This window comes from Dendropsophus ebraccatus, chromosome 11, assembly GCF_027789765.1.
Source record: "Dendropsophus ebraccatus isolate aDenEbr1 chromosome 11, aDenEbr1.pat, whole genome shotgun sequence".
NCBI lineage: Eukaryota > Metazoa > Chordata > Amphibia > Anura > Hylidae > Dendropsophus > Dendropsophus ebraccatus.
Window position 1 is genome coordinate 51,705,434 of NC_091464.1, and position 16,963 is coordinate 51,722,396.

The 16,963-nt window shown below is 41.4% G+C and overlaps 1 long non-coding RNA gene across 1 annotated transcript; it reads right to left on the reverse strand.

Moving 5' to 3' along the window:
- Nucleotides 1-12,066: 12,066 nt before the first annotated feature.
- LOC138767649 (uncharacterized) lies at nucleotides 12,067-15,917 on the reverse strand. Its single transcript, XR_011358824.1, has 3 exons — nucleotides 15,835-15,917; nucleotides 14,012-14,080; nucleotides 12,067-12,757 (listed from the first exon to the last, which is right to left on the reverse strand). It is a non-coding gene; the product is annotated as an uncharacterized lncRNA (long non-coding RNA).
- Nucleotides 15,918-16,963: the final 1,046 nt, after the last annotated feature.

Below are 16,963 nucleotides of genomic sequence, written 5' to 3' on the forward strand. Positions count from 1 at the left end.
CCTTTAAAGTAAGTAACTATATACAAAATAGCATTTTGCTGGTCATTGTGGTCCACTGGGTCCAGGATGGTGAATTTTGTGACTGGTCATGAGTGGGGACTAATTCTCAGTAAATCTGCTTGCTGAGGGGCAAGCTCTGTACAACCAATGCAGCTACAGCTACTCAAGCAGTATTCGGTGTGGAAGAGGGTGGCCCTTGGAGACCCACAGAGGCACAGAGTTTTCAATGGTTGTCCTGCTGTGGGTGATTTGCTTGGCGTGCTTAGTTGCGGATAAACGGTTATAATGAAGGTAGAGAAAATACTAATTCTTGTTGTCCCAACTTAGGGCAGATTGTCGTTCATGGTTCAAGAAAAGCTCTTGTGAAGGACTGTATTAGCTTCATAGGTCTCCACCTACATTTTGGAGCAGCCTGCAGGATGATCAGAGTCTCGTCAGAGGCCTCCAGCACCGTCTCAGTGACACTGGTGATAATTCCCATGGGGACCACAATAATGAATGTGCCCAAGTTTGACATCAGGTCTGTGACCCTGCCACACTGAATAGAATGTCTACAGCCAGGCTATACCAGATGTCAGAAGCGCACCAGGTGGATATGGCCCTGAACTCGCTGGAAGGGGATACTTGGAAGCTTTGAAACACTGGGATACTACACCATTATCAAACATCTAGAATCTGTTTGGTGATATAACTACGACTTTGGACTTTCGGAAAAAGTTATAGAGTGAGAAGGAGGCCATGGAGTTACCAGATGTGTTTGCAAACTGCAGAAGGACTTGAGCCATCTCACAGTTGCCAAGTTATTTTACCCATTCCGGTGGTTGGATTGGCCTGGATGGATGCTCAAATGAGTGAAAGATTGCAAGACCCTTCAAAGGGGTATTGCCAGTACAGAGTGCCACGGCCCAATGTGTCCATCAATCACATCATCTTTGTGAGCTCTCAAATAACCTGGGAAACAAGGGACTTCCTGTGCTTAGACTCTTTTGAAAAAAAAAAAAAAGACAACAGGAAGTGCCGTGTTTTCCATGATAACTACTAATGAATGTATATTGCAAACTTGCTTTATATGACATCTAATGTTGATTTAGATTTTGAAAGTTATAACAACAGGTCAGGCCCGCTTCCGCCATGAGGCGGAATGAGCCTTCCGCCTCAGGCGGCAGATTTTGCGGTCCGGCAGGGGGGCGGCATTATGTCCCCCTGCTGTCATTTTTGTTAAGTATCACTTAACAAAAATGACAGCGGCCGCTCACCTGTCCCGTCGCCCGCGCTCTCCACATCCTGTCAGGTCCCGCGACGTCACCCTGCAGCTGTCACGGACCTCCAGGCTGTGGTGAGTGCCCGGGGTCGGTGGGGGACGCGCTGGGGTGATCGCCCTGCGCGACCCGGTCACCCCACTCACTCACCACAGCCTGGAGGTCCGTAACACCTGCAGGGTGACATAGCGGGACCTGACGGGATGTGGAGACAGCGGAGAGCGCGGGCCGGCTGCGGCGTGGGACAGGTGAGCGGCTGGCTGGGGGGGGAGGGGGGCGATGCTGGCCATCACTCGGGGAGGCCGTCTGAGGTTTGCCTCAGGCGGCAGAGACCCCAGAATCAGCCCTGCAACAGGTACACTTTAATGAACATTCATTCAAAGCATTTCTTATGAAATTGCAGCGACTTTGAAGATCAAAAAATGATTTGCGTTTATGGAACATATTTTGTGGGTATGCAAAGATCTAACATTGACAGGTGCTAAGTTCACATCCTTGCATCTTCTTTATATTCAGCTTTACTGGTAGTGTGGACTGAGTGACTCATTCGAAGAGCATGAGTCAATTGTATTCCTATGATAAAAATGCCAACCTCTAGACCGTACATGTTGTGGTTACATACCTTGTCTGAATATATATGTATATGAGAAAGGGAGACATATTATATACAGGGTGTCTCAAACACCCATATAAAATGAAAAAAAAATTTGGCAAGTGGTAAGCTAATTGTATACACTGTATAAGCTGTAGGGGAAGAGGGAAACTTGACATTACCAACATGATGGCCACATTGAATTCAACTTCAGTTTAAACATGGAAAAATGTCTGACATATCGGGCTGGTAGGGATTTTCAAAAAACAAACAAACCAGTGGTATGCTTCATAGTAACATAACATTATTTGTTCTCATGTTTAGGCTATGTTCACACTGCGTATGTTTCCGGCCGTAGTGCGAACCGTGAATATACGCACGTAGTTTTGAGGTTGATGCGTTCGCTTGAAAGTATACGATATACGCCCGCACAGTGCACACTACGTATGAGCTTACGGCCAGATCGTATACGGCGCCGTGAAAAATTAACAAGACCATTGTTTGAGGACGGAAATGTTCCAACTCACGGCCGTGGATTTCCATGCGGTCCCGTACGAAGTACTTATTTCAGCCAAATTGAACTTGATTTTTCGATCCAAAAGGTTCTGTGTGGTTTACGGGGCTGGGCGAAGATTTCCGAGTAAATGACCTGCCTCAGATCGCTTGAAACAAGCTAGGGAAGCATAACTGTACTACGGGCGTATGTTCGCGGTTCGTACGCATCCGGCCGCATGTCTAGTTTCAGCCGCACATGTACGGCGGCATATGAAATGCGGCCGGACTCATACGCAGTGTGAACATAGCCTAAAACAGTAATTTCTCTCCTGTACAGATGATGTAAATAATGGCATTAACCCTAACAGGACATGCTAAGATCCTCATTTCCTGTGAAATACGGACATGTTTTATCAAAGAAAATTTCAGACTGCACCCCCCCCCCAAGCTGCCCTTCCTTTAACTAAAGTGGTTCTCAAACGTCTTGCATGAAACAGGTTTTGTCACCAATAAAGCAAAATTTGGACAAATAAAAACTGTTACGGTAACCACTGCTCTGTCCATTCAACAAGAGGTTGCAGCACATCTCTCATCATCTGTCTCAGGAGTGTGGGCTTGCCTCAATCCAGTGAGTTTTGTCTACACAACACTGGCACCCTTAGAAAATTCATGGGCTTCAACCTCAAGGATGCTGCAGCCAAGGATGACCCGTACTGTCAGCTTAAGTTTGAAGGGCCCTATTACACGGAATGATAATTGGCCGAATCGGCCCTATCCGGCCGATTATCGCTCTGTGTTATAAACACAATGATCAGCCGATGACAACGATCATCAGCTGATCGTTGATATAGGTTTAGATCTATAATTGTCAGGTGCCGACCGCGCATCACTATGTGTAATAGCGGCGCGCGGCTGACGATTTCCAAACTCTTTACATTACCTATCCATGCTTTAGGTCTCCTCTTGCGGTCTTCTTCTCATCGGGTCCTGTGCGCTGCAGCTCCAGAGCGGCCTGTCTGAGCTAACAGGCCGCTCAGCCAATTACAGGCTGGGACTGGCTCTGGAGCTGCAGTGCACAGGACCCAGTGAGAAGAAGACCGCAAGAGGAGCCCTGTAGCATGGAAAGGTAATGTATACAGTTTAAGCAAGGGCTGCAAGGACATTGATAACTTTGTCTGTGCAGCCCTTGTTAAACGATAATCGGGCCGTGTAATAGGCCTAGTAAACAGTCTCTGCACAGACAGATTGTCTGATTAGAAGAATGGTACTAAGTAATCCATTCTGTACTGTGAGGGAAATTGGACGACACTTACCAAGCCTAGGGCATTGACCAGTGTCTACACAAACCAGAAGGTGCTTTTACGACATTGAGCTATGAGCCAGACATCCAGCTACAGGTGTTCTATTGACCTCATACCACTGCTGTCAAAGGCTAAGGTGCAGAGCAAGATGGCAATGAAGGCTGGAAAGGATAAAATTTCAGGTACTCTACAGCTCAGTGGTTGGTTTGGTTGTGAAGCCAGTGGCAAGGCCATTTCTCTAAAGTGTCCCAGGTGCCATTTCTTAACACAACAAAGGCTGTGTGGCCTAAATATGCTACCATGGTCCTCAGTGTCTCTGGCTCTTACTGATTTGTGCGCCCAACAGTAGCGGATTATAAAAGGCCCTTTTTGGGTGGTAGCCCGGGGCCCTGAGCACCTGGTGGGCCCATGGCCACCTAAACAGACTTATACTTTGAGTGGTGTATTGTCCCTGGCTACAGTTCTGCCATGATATGCACACAATCGCCGCTTTTTTTACTGTGAAAACCTCACTAGTGTTGCCATAGTTACAGTGGGGGGGGGGGGGGCAGGCGTGGCAAACAGCCCGGGGCCTATGGTAAAGTGCATTTAGCGTGGCAGAACATTAACAACCTGCATGACGCTCATGCTCGATACTCATGATGTTATACGCAATACTCAATAAATCAACATGTTAGGTATATATATATATATATATATATATATATATATATATTTATAATTTTTTTTATTTATTTATTTTCCCCCTGTTTTAATTCCATTATTGAGGGATATATATATATATATATATATATATATATATATATATATACACATACAGGGTCTAGGCCTCTTCTTAAGCTAAACTCACCAAGTCAGTAAATTACAGATGACATTAGAATATGTTGGATTGGGTAGCTGTCTGTACCTTTACAGAACAAGGCTTGCTTGAAAAATCTTCAACCAGCAACTATATATTTAATAAAATGGCATTTAGTTAAAGGTTACTCTTAAGAGGGTTTACATACAGTTTTTTGTGGCAGTTTTCCTTTTCCAGCCAAAGCCAGAAATATATATAGTAGGATGGGGAAGGATTACTTTTACCTTTTTATTTCCCATTCCTTTTGAATCCACTGAATGTAAAACTGTCACAAGAAAAACTGTGTGTGAAATTACCCTTAGGGCACAGACAGCCTTCTCTTGTGAGATCTGTACTGACAGTCATTATACTATATGGACAAATGTATTGGGATACTACACATTACCCCCATAGGGGCTTTTAGGACAGCACATTTTAAACCCATAGGAACTCCTGCAGATTTTTGCTTACTGGGGTCTTCTACCTGATAGGGGGATTATTTGCCCACTTGAGTCTTCTACCTAATGGCGGATTACCTACATACTGGGGGTGTCTGCCTAATGGGAGAAAAATTTCTACGTATTGGGGGCATCTACCAAATTGTGTGGTGGTGGGTTACCTACCCAACCTATTCCCCTCCCCAAACCCTCTTACCTGCTGACTGCTGTAACTTCTTATGCTGTCTGCACCGCCTGTATGGAGCTGAGATCACCCCTATATGAGCAGTGTACGGAGGGATTTTGGCCTGTGTACAAATGATTTGATTTTGTATCAGTATAATGGTATTATCCAGTCATTATGTGGTAGTAATGGTAGTGGTCATGGTGTGCTGGAATTATTTGTCCCCTGTATAGTGATTGTATTGGTGATATTGGTTTGTGTGTAGTGTTTTTTTAATTTGGTAACAGTATGGTGGTATTATTTAGACACTGCAGTAGTAATATGTTGTCCTGGTGTGTGGATGTATTATTTTTATTCGGTTTAAATCCCCAACCTTTACAAAATCCTGGGTGTACCTCTGGTGAGCAGTGATGTAGGCATTGTATATATTGTCTCTATTCTACATTAACGGGTCGGCTGGGGGAGTGCAAAATTTGTCTTTCTCCAGATAGATTACTATTGTAATTAAATAGCGTTGAATGTAATATCTGTGCTAACTGCCATAAAACATGATTTAAAACATGGCCAAAGGCAGATTATATTACACTATTACAATGTTACTGATTAATAAAATAAAATAAAAAAAACTAAAACAAGTCCAGTAAAAAATTCTGACCAATAAAAAACCTTCATGCTCCATCATCTTGGACCCATTGAAATAATGAACATTGGTTAGGATCATTGTAAGAAGTCAGATTGTTCCAGTAAGTGTCCTGAGATAAAAAGTTATTCCCTATCCACAGGACAGATGACAGCTGGGAGTCCGACTGCTGGGAATCCCACTGATTCAGACATTCAGTGATGCCCCTATTCCACCGGTCGTTAAGAGGAGCAAACAAGCACTCTCAGCGCTCGTTTGCTCCTCGTTCCCCGCTCAGTGCCGCCGCTATTCAGCGCGGCTGCAGCGAGCGGGTGAGTGCGGGAGGGGCAGCGGGGGGGGGGGGGGGCTGCTCGGAGGATCGCAGATCGTCCGGGCAGCCCATAGGATACAGCAGCGTCTGCTGCCAATGCTCCTATTCAACGGAGCGACAGCAGCAGATCGTTGCTGTATCAGTCGCTTGTTTTTCAACATGTTGAAAAACAAGCGGCTGCAACGATCAGCCGACATGAACGATGTCGGCTGATCGTTGCACTCTATTCCACGGGACGATTATCGTTCGTAGCGGCCGATATCGTCCGAATACGAACGACTTTCGTTCCGTGGAATAGGGCCTTAAAGCAACCACTTTATAGGAATGCCAAGTGTCAGTATTATGAACGCTCATGTACTCTTTGCATTTGCAATGTTAATGTCGCCTCCTTGATATTGAAGCTTAAGGCTGCACTCAAACGTCCGTAAAATTACCAGTGGTCACGGATCCAGATGAGTGCAGATCTCCTATTACGAGCGCTGTGCGGCCGGCAGACAATGGTTTTTAAACATGTTGAAAGATAACTATCAGCCGATAAGCAAACGATTGCTCGCTCCTCAGCTGATCGCTGTCTCTATTACTTGGAAAGATATCCGCCCGATTCAGGAGATAATCGCTCCATGTAAGAGGACCTTTATACTTGTAGATGTAATACTGTGCTTACTTGTATCACAGACGTGATGATGGAAAATACATCCCTGATAAACAGAACTGTCATTTAGCTTGTAACATCTGTACAGTTTTCTAGAAGGAAACCATAGAAATGTACAGTACGGGGAGATAAGACTGGATAAAGGAGGGGCCTATGCGGTGACACAGAGAGGACTGGCCTGGGGGGGCACATAATGACATTCTGAGCCTGTTTTCTCTATTACTGCTATCAGCTACAGTATAATCTCTGATCCGCCTGGGCTACAAAACATCAAAGTTTCCACTTAGCTGAGGCAGGCAGAAGTGTGACCTACTTAGGATTTTGCTTATACTATTATTTTTTTCTTGCTGTACTGTAGTGTTAACCACTTAAGACACCGAGGGGTGGGGGGGGGGGGGGGGGAGATGGTCATCACTGCTTCGTGCTTCATTGGTTATAATATGTACAACAAAATGTATCTGTTTCTGGACTTATATTTCTTATAATTACATTTATTTTACAATGTGTAAAAAGCAGCATACATGATGGGTTTATATACTAAGCATGTGGGGCCAGACAGTGAATCCAGAGCATCAGCCACATAGAATCCTGTTCATTTTCTTTCATTCTTAGAGATTTATTGATCATCATTACACAAAAAAAGCAATAATAGAAAATCTATGAACCCTAAACAGAGACCGGTTAAAAGCCCCTGAATGATACCATCCCCCACTCCTATTCAATACTCTTATTCAGTGCTCTTCCCTGTAATGTAGCTTTATCTGTATTTTGTAAATTAGTATTAAATGAAAACTAAAATATAATGAGTGCAGAAGCGATAAGAGCAGTGCTTGCATGGTGATCACATGCTGTACCATCTTTTCTGTACATAAGACCTTCGCACACCTACAACTGTGGATACATTGTCCGTTGGCTCCCTACGGATAAAACAACATATACCATGCAGTATTGCTTGAAACAATGGCACAAATCCCAATAAATACACCATAATCTTGCAATAGAAGGAACACAAAATGTGAGTAGGCCATGTGCACCACCATTCCATTCATTGTCTATGGTTGCTAATGAATGCCAAGCATTGCTCTTTTTGGCAGCTTTAAAGGAGTTGTCCAGGGAAAATCTTTTTCTTTCAAATGAACTGGTGTCAAAAAGTTATATAGATTTGTAATTTACTTCTTTTTAGAAATTTCAAGTCTTCCCATATTTATTAGCTGATGTACATCATGCAGGAAATGTTTTATTTTCAGTCTGACACAGTGCTCTCTGCTGACATCTCTGGCTGAGACAGGAACTGTCCAGAGCAGGAGAGGGTTTCTATAGGGATTTATAGAAAACCGAGACAGAGTTCCTGTCTCGCCCAGAGATGTCAGCGGAGAGCACTGTGTCAGACTGAAAATAAAAAATTTCCTGCAGGACATACAGCAGCTAATAAGTGAGGGAAGACTTGAGATTTTTTAATAGAAGTGTTACGCCTGGACTAGTGGATCCACTGGACCGTCACCAGCGATGGCACTAACCTCACCAGGGAGCGGAGTCTAAGGGGCCGCTGGTTTTCACCAGAGCCCGCCGCAAGGCGGGATGGACTTGCTGCGGCAGGCGACCCCCAGGTCGCTACCCCTGGCTTGGTTGCTGGTGACGGCAGGCGAGGCGTGGCAGGAGATGTTACTGGCAAGGGTCTGTAGGTGAGACCGCACGTGACAGGCTGAACACAGGAACTAAAGTGTAAAGGGGAAGCAGGAACCAGGAACAAGGAGTGGGGACTAGGTAGCGGACAGGGAACAGGAACAAGGACTAGGGACCAGGTAGCGGACAGGAATCAGGAAACAACAGGGAGCTGGGCCAAATGCTATGGGAAGCAAGTAGAGGCTCCAACACCTGCAGTGGGGCAGGGCTGGAATTTATAGGGAGTGATTGTGTGCATGACCAATTAGGAGCGCACTGCCCCTTTAAATCTGAGACAGCCGGCGCGCGCGCCCTAGGGGGCGGGGACGCGCGCGACGGCCGGCACAGCGACGGACAGGAGCGTGGAGAGGTGAGGCGCCCCCCGGGGCCGAAGTAACAGCAGCGCCGGGTCCCTGCCTAAGGACACCGGCTGCTGCATGGGGAAGAGAGGAGTCGCGGCGGCGGCCCGGAGCACGGGACGCCGCCGCGGCCGTGACAAGAAGTAAATTACAAATCTATATAACTTTCTAATATCAGTTGATTTGAAAGAAAAAGATTTTCACTGGACAACCCCTTTAACCCCTTCAAGACAGAGCCCTTTGATGCACAAAAGTCCGGGTCAGGTTAATGCAATGTTCCTCCCCGCCTTCTAAGAGCCATAGCACTTTTATTTTTTCCACCTACAGGGCTAATTTAGGTGTCATTTTTTGCGCCATGATCTCTAGTTTTTATTAATATCATATTGGTGTAAGAAAAAAATTTTGATTGCTTTTTATAAATTTTTTTTGTGATATATAATTTAATAAAATCAGCAATCCTGGTGCGTTTTCTTTTTTCTCCCGTTTACACCGTTCAACCTGCGGGAACAATAATGTTATCTTTTAAATAGATCGGACAATTCCGCACGCTACGATATGTAATATGTTTATTTATTTATATTTTTATAATGGGCTAGGGGGTCTTTTAAACTTTTATTGGGAGGGGGTTTATAAGGGTTTTTTTTTAATACTTTTATAACACTTTTTTTATTACTTTTTTTTTATTTTACTCTTTTATCACTGTATCAATGGACCCAATACACAACATTAAAGGGGTTGTCCAGCGAAAATCCTTTTCTTTCAAATCAACTGGTTTCAGAAATTTATATAGATTTGTAATTTAAGTCTATTTAAAAATTTTCAATCTTCCAGTACTTCTCAGCTGCTGTATGTCCTGCAGGAAATTGTGTTTTCTTTTCAGTCTGACACAGTGCTCTTTGCTTTCATCTCTGTCAGTGACAGGAACTGTCCAGAGCAGTAGCAAATCCCCGTAGAAAACATCTCCTGCACTTAAAGGGGATGTCCCGAATCAGAAAAACAGCTGTTTTCTTACAAAAAAACTTACACCTGTCCTCAGGATGTGTGTGTAGTTACAACTCAGCTTCATAGACTTAGAAACATAGAAGATTGTTGGCAGAAAAAGACCACTGGGTCCACTGGGTCTGCCCTTTTAGTGTTTCCTTATTTCCTTCTTATTATCTAAGGATAGATATATATATTTACCCCAGGCATGATTAGATTGAGTTATTGTAGATCTACCAACTGCATCTGCTGGAAGTTTGTTCCAAGCATCTACTACTCATTCAATAAATTAATATTTTATGTGTTATATCTGACCCTTCCCCCAACTAACCTCAGATTATGACCCCTTGTTCTTGTGTTCAGATTTTTTTATTTTATGTAAAAAACACTTCCCTCTTGAACCATTTAGTGCTTAAACCTATTTAAAGGTTTTGATCATGTTACCCCTTTTCCTTCTTTCCTCCAGACAATGAAGATTTAGATCCTTAAAGTGACTCTGTACCCACAATATGTCCCCCCCCCAAACCACTTGTACCTTCAGATAGCTGCTTTTAATCCAAGATCTGTCCTGGGGTCCGTTCAGCTGGGGAATAGGTAGCAATCTGCCTGGATCATTCCTAATGATGAGGAGGGTGGGGAGGAAGGACAGAGAGGTTGTGCCAGCCTAATGCATATACAAATGTAAGCCCCGGCCGTTAGACACAGTACTGCTGGATTAAAAGTTATCTTTATGACAATAACTGCATCCCCTGCTGAACGGACCCCAGGATAGATCTTGGATTAAAAGCAGCTATCTGAAGGTACAAGTGGTTTGGAGGGGTCAGATTGTGGGTACAGAGTCGCTTTAAAGGGGGACTGCAGTGAAAAAAAAATTCATATCAACTGGTGTCAGAAACCTGATCTGATTTAAGAATCTCCAGTTTTCCAGTACCTATCAGCTGCTGTATACTCTACAGGATGTGATGTATTCTTTCTAGTCTGACCAACAATTTTTAATGCTAGATTACCCCTCTAAGGCCACCCCATTCAAGGGAATTGGGATGAGCTGTGACCAACTTGCAATACAAGACACAGCCATGTGGACGAAAGCAGCACTGTGTTGTGTGCTCTAGTAAAGGGACCATGAATCCTCTTTCTGCTAATAATAAAAATGAATAAAAAACACTAGATCCTGAAAACCCCATTTGCAGAGACAGCATGGTTGAGAAACATGCTGGAATGTCTCTTAAAGTGGTTGTCTCGGTTTAGAAAAAAAGGATCTTCTATTTTTATGGTGCGTTCACACCTACAGGATCTGCAGCTGATTTTCTGCAGCAGATTTCAGTTAAATAACTGAACACAGCATCAAGATGCTGTGTTCAGTTATTTAACTGAAATCTGCTGCAGAAAATCAGCTGCAGATCCTGTAGGTGTGAACGCACCCTAAGGGTACTATTACACCAACAGATCTGACGACAGATTATCTGCCAAAGATTTGAAGCCAAACCCAGGAGTGGATTTGAAAAGAGGAGAAATCCAGTCTTTCCTTTATGACCTGATCTCTGTTTATAGTCTGTTCCTGGGTTTGGCTTCAAATCTTTGGCAGATAATCTTTCGTCAGATCTGTTGGTGGAATAGTACCGTTAACTGAAGTAACTGAAGTAAATGGGGCTGAACTGTAATACCAGATACTGCACAAGGACGGTATAGTTTATGGGCAAAAAGTAAGTCCTACATGAATAAAGCTAACATAAAGTGCTATGAATATGCCCAATGTTAACACATGATTGTGCCCTCACCAGCTAGTACAACCTGAAAAGTGACCAGATGGTTGTGCTCTTATGTCCTATATTGGTACTTAGGGGGAGATTTATCAAACATGGTGTAAAGTGAAACTGGCTCAGTTGCCCCTAGCAACCAATCAGATTCCACCTTTTATTCTCCAAAGAGTCTGTGAGGAATGAAAAGTGGAATCTGATTGGTTGCTAGGGGCAACTGAGCCAGTTTCACTTTACACCATGTTTGATAAATCTCCCCCTTAGTATTTTTTATTGTCTTGTCATGAACATTACTTGTATGATCAACACAATTGTATTTGGTTATGCAGTTAAAGTGAATCTGCCCTTTTAAAAGTTATCACCTTTCATGATATATATGGTTTTGCTATAAAGGGAGCTTTGTTTTATTTTATTACTATGTAATTTACTGTCATTAAGAAGAGTCACAAATAAAAATAATAAAAAAATAATACACAAGGAAATGGATGTAAATATAACATATTCTTATAAAGTATCAGGATTTATTGAGGAGGAAAGCAGCATAATCCAAACTAGAGATACAATTTTATTTCATTACTTTGCTTCTAATTCTTAGCCGGAGTGAAAAGTGCTTGAGATGAATGATGGTGGTTGTCGTCCAGACGATGTCCTGTAGCGCCCAGTACACTCATCCATAAAGTAGGAAACACTACAGCGTTCAGTCCTGTCTAGTAGTGCTTTCTACTTTATGGGTAACTGCACTGTATCTCCGACTTCTTGTCCAGTCCAGTTGTGTCTTCTCAATGTTCATGTTGGATTTTAGTATTTTATAACAAAGTCTCATAAAAATCCTTTCTATCAAATTATATAAAACTATACATGGCTGTTTAAACAAAAACTTTTCAATACGACTGAAAAAAATCATACATTCTTTTAAATCTCTATATAATAATGTTAAACGCGTCACTTTAATACATTTTAACAGCTGAGTATAGTAATTGGCAAATAATATTACATTATCAATTAAGGCAGTAATAAAATCATGGGTGCGGTAAGAAGGGGTTTCCATGCTGTATCTTCCATTTTTGTAGACGATGTCCTGTAGCGCCCAGTACACTCATCCATAAAGTAGGAAACACTACAGCGTTAAGGCCTGTCTAGTAGTGCTTTCTACTTTATGGATGGCTGCACTGTATGTCCTGTTGATGGTGTTTCCAAGATGGCTGTCTTTGTGATCACCTACAATATTACGTGAACACTCACCAAAGCGATGTTACTATCTCCAAAGATGGTCAGGTGACGTTTAATGGTCTGCAAAAAAAAAAATAGGAAAGCAGGATTGTGATTTAAAGAATATATAAGCTCAAAGTTCACGTTATATACAGTATATAACTTACCAAGAAGCCTTTAAAATATATACCCAATGTAATATAAAAATAATATAACATTATATATCAGTTATGTATCTAAATATTTGTATATATCGGTCAATATTGTTCTCATGAATTGTGCCACACAAGGCTGGACATGTAATTTCTTATACAATTCAGTAAGCTGAATTCAGCCATTTCACCTACTCTGATATTGGCCCTCCTTTTTATTCAGCAAGTGTAATATTACCTGATATTGAATCATGTTGTTTTTTTGTTCTTTAAGGCACTTGCTCCTATACCAAAAAGGAAGAAATCACCAGATGTCCTAATGTCTATGAGGTTATGAAACTACTAAGGCATCTATTCTTTGGGGAAATATAGACTAGCCAGTCTGGATTCGTCCTTACTGATTTGTCATATTTTGCAACAAGCGCAAAAAGTTGACTGGCGGACAGCAACCCCCCCCCCCCCCCCTGAGGCATTTGTTTAACAAAAGAAGAAATTATTAGCTTAGAGGAAGTATGGTTGTCATAAACTTTTACAGAAAATGGCCAAATGTTGATAATAAGCGGTTTATAATGATAATAGTGTATGGGGAAAGAAAATTTCTGGAAGGATATTAGAGTTGGCTCTTTTCAGTGTAGGTTTTGCTGGTACTATGTCATCAATCTTAGGAATGAAAATAGGTTTTGAGTATAATATTATAGAGAAAGGCATTACAAAATATTGAACAAATATAGAAAAAACAATGTTTAATTTTCCTGTAAGAACATGAAAAAGTTTGACCTTCCTGTTAGTATATTGCTATTAGATTTCTATTACTGATGAGTTTAGCTTAGTGTTTTTCTCATAGACCAGCATTTTTGTATCTACCCATAAATTTCCCCCCTTAAAATCTCTAACATTTGTTAGCATAACATGTATAGAGATAACAGCATACAGTATGCAGCGCGGCAGATATATTTTAGCTATGGTAGATTAAAATATAGGAATTAGGTTACATTTGTTTTATGTTCTATACTTAGGTAATTTAGAAGCTATCATAGGTTTGGCTTATCGGACTGAAATAACATATTGCAGCGTTAGAAATCTATACAATGAGTTAGAGTTGTGCAGCCAGTTTGCAGTATGCTTCCCTGCCTCCCCCCTGGTATAACAGGTGTAAAGTCTGGAAACTAGGCCAGTTCTGTACCTCTAGTTTATGCCGCCACATCTATATAATCCAGGTGGCATCTTCAACGGTTGTGAACTTCCTGAGCAGCTGAAATAAAAGTTCCTTCAGTGACATGCATGATTAATCCTGTCCTCAGTCAGTTAGTCGCACCCCATTAGTGAAGAGAAACTAAGCCTGTTTATCAGCAGATCCCCACCTCCCGCCAAACAGGGTTTCACTTCTGCTTTTTGTGACTCAGTATTCATGAAGCCTGTGTCTTCACCAAGAACGCTGCATGACAGGAAATGGTGGCCATTTAATACATACCATAAAAGTATAGCCTGCTGGGCAGGCTTGAGGGACTATCCGAAATATATTAGGTCACTAGTCATTTCATTTGCTATGACCAATTATATAAGTCCTATTTCTTTACATCGTAAATGTAACGACAGAATAAAATAATTTTTTATACTAAAGAAGCGCTGAAAGATTTATTGCATTTGCACAGTCTTTCACTAGCTGTAAAGGAGAGTAAAGCAAGATGTCTGCAAATGTCATGGGGCCTCACTTTATTAATAAAATATTGTAATTTCCTTGTGTAACTCTACTTCATGCTGGTTATGTATTACCGATCACTGGGAGCTCTCGTGATTTCTAAAAGCATTTGGTTATGTCAGGCCTCATTCAGATATATGCAACATGTAGTATACAAAGCTGGAAAAAATATTATTGAGAAATACTTAAGAAACCTATATGGAGATAGCCTAAATATATAAAAGTTATAGTTGTGAGGTATGTTATTTCCTACATATTAGAAAAGTGAACAAGTCTCTGATGTTTAGCTTGACATTTATGGGTGACATGTATTTGCACCCTACAACAATCAGCTCTCCGTCCCAATTTCCAAATTATCATGAATGTTCCTACTATTTTAATGGAGCACCTTTAAGCAATCAATAGACCCTTTTAGCACTAATATATATATATATATATATATATATATATATATATATATATATATATATATATATATAAACTATATTTATATAGTTTTTCCTCCAAATGTGTCCCCGGACATTAGAATATCAGTGGATCTAGTCAAACTTAGGTCTATGGGCAACATTAACTTGCTGGAGTTAATGCTTTTGCTGGTTCACACAACACTTTTTTTCATTTATTTTCTAAGAACCCTGCTAAAGTGTTCTTTTTGTTCTTTAGCTGTAGTATTATATTAGGTTACAGAGAAGTGTCAAATAACTGATTGTCATTGGTAATATATATATTACCAATGACCCTGATATGATATGTTATGTAACGATTACATATATATATATATATCTTATTACATAACATATCAGGGGCATTTTATGCATTGTAAAAAAATAAAAAAATACATATCACTATATGGAATGTGCTATTTTAAAGCTTAATGGTAACCAATGAATATACTGAAAACCTCGGTAAACCTTTCCTTGAAACCAAATTTTAAAGTGCCAAGTCATCCAGCAAGTGTATTATACTGATCATGTGAAAAGAACAACTCCCAAGCTTACATAACGCTTTAGCTGTAGGGGTGTACTTATTTTAAGGAAGCTGTAACAGGACAAGAGGAACAGATGATTACCAAACTGTTCCTAAGAAGATACAATATCATATAGGGCTAGGCTGTAAAGTGCAGCGTTACACTTTCACTATGAACACTTTTGGTCATTTTTAGTAGGTAGGGTCTATGACATTTAGCTATGTAAGGTCAGTACTTGTGTAAAGGAAATATAAGTAAATAACTATAATTGAGCTATAAAACCTACATAGTGGTGACTCAATGGGAGATCACTGTATTTTCAACAGCCCCATGTACTTACCGTAGTTGGTCATTGCTTCGGTGGATGGGGTTTCTCCTTCTTCTTAATCCTGCGCAGCTTAAGCATATATCTTCACCAGGGACCGATGGGTAAAAGGGTGGAAAGCAGGCCAGCCTCCCCTTTTAACCTTTCCCAATGGCCAACGTCACTAACCACAGATAGAGGAACTAGATGTAACTCCACCCATGCACCATACAGCGAAACGTTAATGTCTGAAGAGGGGCCGCTGTGTGTCGCAAGTGATGTCTTACCATAGAGAGAGACAATCGGATTAAACAAATTGACAGAAAGATCTGGAAACTTAGTGAAATGTAGCAGTAAATTTAGAGGAAGTCGTCCAAAAAACATCCCCTAACCCTGGATACTTCATATTTCACATCCACTCCATTACTTTCACCATAATGCAAATGTATAACCAGTAAGAGCATTATAATGAATATACACATAAAATAGTCAGTACCGTATGACACACACATCCAAGAGGGTAAGAGCTTTCAGGCCCAGGCTATAAAAAAAAATCCACAAGGAAATTAGGCTAAAAGCTGGACTGATAAACCCATTGCACAACCTGACCTACAGAGATATCTGGTGCAACACATGGGGTATAGTAAGTTACTACATCCCTGCTTTTCACACAAGGCCTGAAATATTCACTTCCTCATAGGGAAACTTCCAGTTCTTGTTGAATTCCATTAATCTATGAAGTGACACAACATATTGATACCTATCAAGCACCACATATGCAAAGGAAGAAGAACCCAAGTCAGCATGCAACAATCTTGTAAAGAAGGAGAAGTGGCAGGTCCATATACAGAGAAGACTGAGGTGTGTAATAGGGGGAAGGATTACAGTGACAGTCAGCACTTGTACATGGAAGCCGCTAGAGATACAACTTATCTCTTCTAGCAGCCTCCTCCACAACTTGCTGTGGTTTGCATTCACAGCAGAGCAATGGGGGGCTGGGTGAACACAATACAGCAAGGGCTTCGTACCCAAATGATTAAAGTAATAGTAACGTGCAAATAAATGATGTGCTGGAAAATAATTTATTCTTTCTAAACATGTCATAAAACGTGTACACAGTTTATTTTAAGGATGGGTAATAAAAAGGAAGTAGAAGGAGGCATTC